The sequence below is a fragment of the Pteropus vampyrus genome, unplaced genomic scaffold (assembly GCF_000151845.1).
Source record: "Pteropus vampyrus isolate Shadow unplaced genomic scaffold, Pvam_2.0 Scaffold270, whole genome shotgun sequence".
In the NCBI taxonomy this organism is placed as follows: Eukaryota; Metazoa; Chordata; class Mammalia; order Chiroptera; family Pteropodidae; genus Pteropus; species Pteropus vampyrus.
In genome coordinates, this window is record NW_011889051.1 from 847,514 (window position 1) to 857,630 (window position 10,117).

Here is a 10,117-nt window from a genome sequence, read left to right on the forward strand (position 1 = left end):
ACGTAGTAATGTCTGGCCAACAGGATGTTCTAAACCAAAAGTAACAAAATCATTTCTAAATACGCCATTCAGTCCTCGGGGTACCTACCCGAGGTGAAATTCTGAAACGGCTGTTCATAATGTTGCTGTAGAAGCCACCCTCCCTGGGGGACAGAGGCTGGCAGCGTAGCTCCATCTAAATACACTAACCGAGGGGCGTGCACCTTGCCTATTTAAAAGGATTCCCCATTCCTCATACGTAAATAAAATGAGACTACACTACTGGGTGCATGTATGCATATACACATATGTAGGCACATGTACATACACACATATACATCCCTCTTTCTTGTCATCATACTTTCTTTGAACCATGACGTTTCTTAAATAGCTCTGAATCTGTCTGTCACCCTATTTTAATGTCCTCAGGCTGCCATCACCAAGTACCCTAGACTGAGGGGCTTAAACAACAGAAACGTGTTGTCTCACAGCCTTGGAGGCCCGAGGTCTGAAGTCAAGGTGCTGGCAGAGCTGGTTCCCTCTGACGGCTGTGAGGAAAAGATCCGTCCCAGGCCCCTCTCCTCGGCTTGCAGATGGCTGTCTTCGTGTTCGCATGCCATTCTTCCCGTCTGCAAGTCAGTCTCCAAACTTCCCCTTTTCGTAAGGACACCAGTCATATTAGATCAGGAACCAAAAACAGCCACATTCTGAGACACTAGGGGTCAGGACTTCAACGTATGAATTCGGAGTGACACAACTCAACCCATAACACACCCCCACTTCCCACCTCTGCCCTGAAAGTCACTTTCATCCGGAAGAAGCAGGTCTTCAGCATCGAAAAATAGAATCGGCTGAGAAAAACTGAGGCTCCGAAGACTATGTCCAGTTCTTACGGAAAGCCAGGTTCTAGCCGGCCAGGTGTCTGGGAAAGACCAGCCTTTTTCCAGGAAGATCAGAGACACCGCAGACAGGACGAGAAGAAAGGCAAACGGAAAAGGAAAGGAAAGCATGGTAAGAGAAAATTTGCAGATGGAGCGGCTGAGAGTCTGTCCGTTGAGCCCATCCGTTCAGTTCTGCTCTGGGAAATGGCGTCAGGAGTGCCGTGGTCTGGAAGCCCAGGCGCCCTGACGACAGACAAGATGCACCCCACCCCCGGGCCACCCAGACCTCAAAAGGGTCCGGGGCCCTTAGCTCCACATTCCACCCCTGCAGTGTCACGGACATAACCTACCAGCTAGACTGCCGTGCAGATCATCCACTGTCACTGAGGCCATCACTCCCTTATGCCCTGTAGACACAGATGAGGATGTTGCAGGGCCTGGATGCGTTGGCATGGAACCCAAGCATCGGTCCTGTCCTGGGTGCCGCCATTTCTCTACTGAGCACCTGTTCTGCTCCAGGAACTGCCTTAAACATTTTCCTTAAGTGGAGCTGGGAGTCTAAGTGGAGATCAAGTGCAGATGAGGTGTGGAGCTGGGGGTTTCTTCCACCCCATGCCAGGCGTCTGTTTTCATAAGCGGATTGGGGCGGGGGTGGCCTTGAGGTTAAGGGAGGAGGGGGAGATGGGGCTGAGGACCTGGAGAAAAGGGTTGGAGGGAGCCAGGGAAACAGAGTGTGGGAGAATGGGAGCCCAGCCCAGCCCCAGGCCTCCTGCAGAAAGTAGTGTTGTAAGCAAAAGGCAAAAGGGATGTTTTGATTAAGACTTTGGGGAGCTCAGAGATAAGGTGATCCCCAGTCCTGTGTGGACCCTGTGGCCACATCCAGTGGGGACCAGTAATGGCCAGCGGACAGCTGCCAGCCCTGTCCTTCCCTTAGGATCAACTAAAATTGCCAACTTTCCCCAAATCGGATTAACAATTTATCTTGCAGTTATCTTCCGAACCGGTTTCTCTTTCACGACCCCAGAGTATTTTGTCTCTGATAATAAAGTTTGAAACTTATAAATAACTGCAATTTTTCTATTTAATCAATTATGGATTATTGAAGCACGTCAATTCCTAAAATACTTAAGTAGCCATTACAAGAGGAGGAGAAGTGTCTCTGTTTTATATCTGGCCACCAGGAGTGTTTTTCCATGACACCCTTTGAAAGCTTGTGACCACGCCTGTTATAACAAGTTGCTGCTACATTATAAAAGAAAGCATTTTAAATTCTCGGCTTGGTATTAATATTTACTATAATGTCTAACAATTTGCCTCTCCACGTTTTAAAAATCCATTTCTATCCTCCTTAAATAGCCACAATTTACTCTAGGCTTGCAACCTGCAAAAGTATTTCAGGCTTAAGAATGCCTTATTGTCGGCTCTCGGGAGGACTTGGTGGCCTTGGGTCGGAAGCGGGAGAGAATAGGCATCATGGAGAAATCTAAAGAAAACTGCATTTCAGGGCCTGTTAAGATGACAGTTCCACCCGGTGATGGTTCAAAATGCATTTCGGTGACTCAGCAATGTCCTTCTCAGCATCCGTTATCTGCAAAGAGCGGCCGGGTTCAGCAGGTCTTGTGTCCTTCATATTCTTCCCAGCGAGTTCCTTCGCAAGCACAAAAGCCTTGTCTCCTGCCATAAACCATTTCAGAATCTGAAGCAGAAGCAATTGCAGGCAACCAGTGTCCCTCATCCTGACTGCAGGCGACTAAATAATTCCCAAAAGAATGAGCAGCTCCAGCCACCAGCCCCCAGAAATAATTCTAAAAAGCAACTGGCATCAAAACAAATAAATGAAGAATTAAAAAAAAAAAAAAGGCAATGGGCTTTGGAAGATGTTTAAATTGGTCTCCGTTGGGTAAAGGAAAGTTTGGTATAATTTATTTGGTGAGAGAAAAACAAAGCAAGTTGATCCTGGTTCTGAATGTATCGTTTAAAACTCAATGAGAGAAAGCAGGACTTAAGCATCAGCTGAGAAGAAAAGTAGAAACACAGTCCCTCCTCAGGCATCCATGTATTCTCCGACAGTTTGGTTACTTCCTGATGCCACCAGAGATGACCTAATTCTAGAGTATGCACCTCTTGGAGCTATCTATAAAGAACTCCAGGTTTGACGAGCAGAGAACTGCCACTTAGATCACAGAATTGGCCAGGACCCTGTCTTATGGTCATTCAAAGACAGCTATTCGTAGAGACATTAAGCCAGAGAATCTGCTTCTGAAGTCAGCGGGAGAGCTGAAGTTTGCAGATTTGGGGTGGTCCATACACGCCCCATCCTCCTGGAAAAGCACTCTCTATGACGCCCTGGACTACTTGTCCCTGAGGCGAGTGAAGGCTGGATACATGCTGAAGTTGATCTTAGGAGCCTTGACGTTCTTTGCTATGAATTTTTAGTTGAGAAGCCTCCTTTGGGGGCAGGCACGGACCATGAAACCTACACAAGTGTATCGCAAGTTGAATTCATATTCCCCAACTCTGTACCAGAGGAAGCCAGGGGCCTCATGTCAAGACTGTTGAAGCATAACCCAGCCAAAGGCCCATCCCAAAAGAAGTGTCTGGACACATTGATGACAGCAAAGCCTCAAAGCCAGCCAGTAGCCAACAAAATAAAGAATCAACTAGCAAGCGATTTTAAGACAATTGCCAGGGTTGATGGGCTTCTGAGATGATTTTACTGCCAACAGCTGCCTGCAATCTAGAGTATCACAGAATTTTTTTTAATTTTTCTTTTTTTTTTTAACTGAGCAGATGCTACCTCCCCATTCAGAAAATTTCACTTCAAAAACATGACACTCTGAAGTGAAAATAGCCACGAGAATCGAGAATCATACTAACTTCGCTGGTTTTATAACCCAGAAGCCGGGTTCGAGTGCAGCCGCCCTGCAGCCTGTTTGGGGTAAGGCGTCCTGGCGGAAGGTGAACTCAAAGCCAGCTGTGGGCGGAGTCGCCCATTTGCTCTGACCTGATCAGTGCAAAAGCAGTGCAGAAACCTTCCAAATATCAGAGCACGTGCGTAACTTACGGGGTGGCCAAGCCTGGCCAAGCTGTCAGATTGAGTATGTGCTTCTTTTAAATGTTAAAATAAAGATATATGTATAAATTTTTAAAAAAGAAAGCCTTATTGTCTTCTGTGCATTATTCCTATAAGGTCACATAAGTCATTCATTTTGCTTTTCTTCCAAGAAAAAGTCATTTTCTAAAATGTAATTTCTCAAGCAGTAGTTTATGGTTCTCTTTCTTCTGCCGGTCCCCCAAAAAAAAGGTTCAGTTATGATTCGTATAAACTTGCCAAGTGAATTAAATTAATATGCCAAATGTAAATGGTACCATGCAAACGCAAGAAAGGAGGACATAAAATGATATGATGATATTTTTAATCAATGCTACAGACAACTTATGGACTGCAGTGAGCATAGAACGCAGTCTATTAAGTTTACACGATGTTCAGACCCCAGTATGATATAGTTATTTTATTCTCTGCCAGTTATCAAAATCTGCGCAGCATTTGGGTCTAAGGAGCAGATTTTGTACACTCTGCTGTTTTAAAACCTGGGAGTGCTTAGGAAATCGAGTACTTTACAGACCATAAGATTCAAGCAACGAAACTCCATACAGCAAGAAGAATGAACCATCCACAACACGCAATAATATAATGAGTCACACAAGCCCAACGTTGAGAAGATCCAGACAGCAAAGAGGACCTGCTACTGTAGGAGTCTATTGACACAAAGTTCAAAAACAAGCAAAATTAATCTCCAGCGTCAGAAGTCAGGGGAGTGGTCACCCTGGCAGATACAAGTGTCTGGAAGCGGGCCCCGGGGACCGCCTGGGATTCGGGCGAGGTTCTGCGTCTTAATCTGAGTTCTGGTTCACGGACGTGCTCTGTTTATGAAAATTCATTGAACCGAGCACTCGAGTTAAGTGCTCTTCTCTGAATGTACATTATACTTCAATAAATATTTTTCGGTGAGCTTTTTTGGTCCATTTCCTACTTGGGCTTCCTCTAACACTTTATTTCCCTAAGCTCCGAATTTCAACATGGAGATTTTCAGAGACAGACTCCTTCTGCTTAGACAAGATCCACTTTATCATGAGCATAGCTCAGGATTTATTTGTACAGCCTCACTGATTGATGCAGAGAGAGGAGAACTCTAGGAAATTAGGTTTTAGAACAAAAATGTTTTAAAGTTTATTCAGCAGCAGATGGATACTATGGGGGAAAGAAGCAGATTTCACAGAGTTAGCCCAAATAAGTCACTGAGCAAAGGAACCATGGAGGAAAAGGACCATTTAAACATTTAAAGTAAAAAATAAGAATCCAAGGTGGATAAAATATACAATATAAGTTTTCAACAAAAAAATTATAAGGCCTGGAAATAAAACAATGAACTCTACTGTAGAAAAAAATTAGTCAATAAAATTAGTCACCAAGTGTCACCGGATGTTGGATTTAGCTGACAAAGACTTCAAAGTAATTATTATAAATACATTCAAGAAAATAAACTCACGCATAAAAATTTTAAAGGGAATTATGACAACGATGAATGAACAAATAGAGATTTTTCAATACGGAGATAGAAATTATAAATAAAAAGCAAAACAGAAACTCTGGAGGTGAAAAGTCCAATAATTAAAATGCAGCTTTCGCCAGAAAGACTTGACAACAGATTTGAGAGGGCAGAAGAAAGATTCTGTGACCTTGAAGATAGGTTGACAGGAATTTCCAATCTGAAGAATAGAGAGAAAAAAGATTAAATAAAAATGAACAAAGCCTTAGAGACCCATGAGAAATCATCAAGCGTGACAATCCACATGTAATGAGAGACCCAGAGAGACTGGAGAAAAAGAAGCAGAAAATAATTGAAGAATAATGGCCAAATAGTTCCAAAATGTAATGTCAAAAGCACAGCAACTTTCAAAATCAGTTTGGCAGTTTCTTAAAAAGTTAAGCACAATTGTACTAATTGGCTTAGCAAATCCACTCTATCCAAGAGAAACGAACTCTGAACAATGTGCTCCCCCAAAAATGAACAGACGACACTAGAGAGCACAGAAAGAGCTTGCAACCTGGAAGAAGGGACTAGCAGAGGACGAGATTCCAGTCTTGATAACTTTAAAATGGCTTTAAAGCTAAAGTTAGCACCTTATCAGGCAGCAAAAACTCGGATAAAAATGCTGTAGCCTGAAAAAACGCAATCGCTGAAGAATGAGGAGGAAACCCAGAGACAAAGGAGTTAGAGAGAGGAGCCCCAAATGTGTCCAAACTGCCCAACCTGTGGCTGAGCCCCTGATACACGGGAAGCGGAGTAGCCTGTAAATGACCTGCTCAAGATAAGAACACAGATGTGAACTACGCCCTTTAGTCCATAAATAATATATCGATATTAGCTCATCGATTAATTGTAAGACATGTGCCATACTGATGCAAGACATTAATAATGGGGAGAGCATGGGGAAGGAGGGGAGGAAGCAAATGAGAGCTCTGTACTTTCTGTTCCATTTTTTCATAAACCTAAAACTGCCCTAAAAACAACAATTTGAAAACTGCTAGGTTGACCTTTGGAAACTTGAAGATACAGGAGAAGTAGAAGTGTCAGACTTCCCATGGTCGGTGGCAGAAGAAAGAACTGAGAGGCTCTGAAGAGATTTAGTCCTGGGCCCACAGGAAGGCCCAGGGGACACTGCCTTTGTTCAATCTAAATAAATGCACCAGCAAGAGGGGCAGCTGCATTGTTAAAAAAAATTTCAGTGGTGGCCCTCCCCAAAGGCCAGAGTTGTCAGTAGAAGAAACGGGCTTTTTTTTTTTTAGCAATGGGATAACAGAATCCCAAAATAACAGAGGCCGGCTGGCCGCATTTAGCCCTCAGAGTCCATCCAATTACTGTAGTGAGCAGTCAGCCCAGAGGGTCAGCTTTGGAGGCCAGGCCTACAAAGAGCTATGGAAAGGTTGTTAGAACTGGCATTCCCCAGGGCCAGATAGACGGGCACCCAAAAGGAGCATCGCTCAGTCTATACAACCGAAAGAATTCAAAGATGGCTGAGCAGGAGGTGGAGGGCAGCCGCTCCAACAAGGAGTCATAATCCTCGCCCAGTTCCTGCACCTGGGCCAGTTCTCAGACCCAGAACCCATCAGGCAGAAAACCACAAAGAGGGACCCTGTGACGTGAAGGCAAGAGTATAACTCGATGAGTCCCCAAGTCCTTCCCCAAAAGGACTGTGGTTACTTACTCAAGGACTCACACACTGGAGAAAGAAATACCCCACATTTCTAGGTTATTGGACACAGTATCCGAGGGACAAAGAAATGGGAGGAAGCTTGGGGAGAAAATGGGATCAACGGAAGATTGTTTTTTTAATGGGAGAAATTTTAAAATGTTTGTGAGCTTAGGAGCCAATAAGAAGATAGAGCGATGGTGTAGGGAAGGAAGGGGAGACTTCGGCAGTGCGTCCTTGACGGGGACGGGGACGGGGACGGGTCCTCGAAACGAGCAGAAGAATCCATCTACACCACGAGCTCAGACGGGTCCCCTACAGCAGCGGGAGGGGCAGCAGAGGATGGAGCTGCAGGCTCTGGCCGCGGGGAGATGTGCGGGGATGTGGAGCTGGTCTCTTTAATGTTTTCGGGGAAGAAGGGCGCAAGGTCACCAGTGAAGCGTGGGGACGGAGGAGAGGATGGTGCGAACCTGGATCAGGAGAAACTCCTGAATAGCCGCGTAGGACAATGAGAAGGCGAACGCGCGGGAAGATATAGTCCCGTCGGACCGCAGACAGCATCGACGGCCCCCTGGAGGTGCACGGTCACGGACTCAGGTAAGACTCTGCCTGCGCTTGCGTGTTTTTCTCCAGTTCCGCTCTGCTGATCAGGTGCGGGCAGAGAGCGTGTGGACAGTCGGACAGAGCCAGGGTTGTGGATTCGTCAAGCAAGCACAGTGAAGCGTGAGAAGGCAGGGAGCTGAGAACGTGCAAGACGATGCCTTGAGCACTTGACCAGGACGTTGAAAGGGAAGGGGGAGGGGGAGGAAAGGCTCAGGGAGGCGGGGCCGATGAAAAGAGCTAAGGATCGGAGAACGGGAGGCTTTCCAAGAGGCACAGGAGTGGCAGGCTTCTGGTACTTGACGGAGGCCAGTCGCCCAAGGAGCAGCGTTCGCTCTGAGACGTGGCATTTCTAATTCCCCTCTGATGGAAAAAGAAGGCCCCTCCCCGCGCGGGGAGCGGATCGGCTTACCCTTCCCAATGCAGACCCTGCGCCGACCTGCAACGTCCAGAAGTCAAAGCCAACGTCTTGGATATCATCAAACACAAGTCAAGAATTAGGCGAACTTGAACTGTCACCGCTTTCTACCCAGCAGTCACGGTTTCCAGAGACACAGCGCACGACCCGAGCCTGGGACCGGGCGCCGGTGCCCTAAAGCAGGGGTGACTCCTGCTGTCGCCGTGCAGGGCGCATCGGTGGAGCACCTCCCTCCATGCTCACAGCATTCGGAGGGTGGCTGTTATTTTTATCTCTGTCCTAGAACTCAAGAATCACCTACAAAGAGGGTGAGTAATTCACCCAAAATCTCACACCTGGAAAATAAGAAAACTCAGATCAAACCACGAAGCTTAGGATTTTACCGTTACAACTTCCAACATAATTCTCGTCATAAATCAAAATGAACTGGGATTCAGATACATTTTTACCGTCACCAAAATTTCCAAACTAAGCACGCGCGTCTCTCTTTGGAATGCAAAATTAAACTGCTTTCCAGGCTCGACACTTCCCATCACAATCATTGTATTTACTTGGGACCTATTTTTTTCTGATGTATAGTAACTAATGATCTTAGTTGACAACCAACTCCCTAAATCCTGAGGCTAAAGTGACAACCTTGGGGCTCCCGCATCGCGAAAAAGGTGCCACGTAGAATCCCCCTTCCTTTCTGAGTGGGGAATGATGGCAAAACCAGCCGAAGCAGCACCTAATGGGAGTGTAATATTTCAATCGTGGGAGTTACTTTCAAGCAAACTCCGTAGAAAGGACGGCTGTTACAGTCCCATTTAGACACTGGAGGCAGCGTTGGTGACCATGCGCCCTGGACGTAAGATGAGGCATATTTAGAGAACCCGTCCCAACTGTGGGGGTGACGAGCCCCACACGCACTCCTGTGGGGGTGACGAGCCCCACATGCACTTCTGTGGGGACATGTCGAACGAAGAAGCCGAGACAGCTCTTAGGCCAGGAACCCGAGTTACGTGGGGACGGTCGTCAGGCTTGCGAGCATTTTCATCCATCTTCCCTTAACATAATTAATGAAGCGAAGATTAAGACTCACATTTTTCTCTCTCGGGTTCTCTGGCTGAAGGTTTGCTATGGCCACTGTCACCAGCGGTGGCTCTCCCGGGCCTGCTTAACACAGAAGAGGCTTTGTCAGAGGATTTAGCTTCCGGCTTGAGTGCCTTGCGTTCTGACAGCCACTTCGCTCTGGCAGTGCTGTTGCCACGGTTACCAGGCCCTCCAGGATGTTTTCCAGGTTACAGATATTGCTGGAAAACAGGCTAGTTTCTTGGCTTCTATTCACACAGTTTCTACTGGTTTTATTCTTGGATTAAAAAAAACCATCGTGACCCTCTGATGTCAGAAAAGCACACACCTCAGTTCCAGTTTTCAGAGCACTGTAAGCCTCACCAACAGCCATGCGCACGGCCTGGCTGGGGAAGCAGGATTTACGTCTTTACGTAAATGTCCTGACACCGTGTCTATTTCATGTCTGCGTGGGGCTTCCTGCCAGGGAATCTCAGGATACGTTCCTTCAGCAAGGTTAAAAACGGTCCTCTTCAACCCAATAGAATAAAGATAATAGTGACCAACTAAAAACCATAATTTGTGACGTTTTTATCATTTAGAATTTAATTTTTTATAACATTATCATCGATAGCTTCTTTCCCAGGAATCAGAATTACTCAAGGTGAGGCGGGGAGGTAACGTCTTGGGCCCTAGAGGAAGAGGAAGGCCCGAGCAGTCAACAGCATCACTGAAGTAGTTCTGGGAGCGTCTCTCAGACAGCCCCCCGGAAGCTGGCCCCAGGCGCCAGCCATGGTGGTACAGAAAGACACGACTGCTCCCTGTGGGCCAGGACCTAAGCTATCATTGCGAAGGTCGGGCCGGCCGAATCTACCTGGATATATAACAATTCCGGAGCAGTTATTATTTATCTCACAATTTTACAAAACGTCCA

The 10,117-nt window shown here is 46.4% G+C and overlaps 1 pseudogene; it reads left to right on the forward strand.

Annotated features, from left to right (window-relative positions):
• The first annotated feature begins 2,291 nt into the window (after window positions 1-2,291).
• On the forward strand, window positions 2,292-3,537 carry LOC105302337 (annotated as a pseudogene).
• Window positions 3,538-10,117: the final 6,580 nt, after the last annotated feature.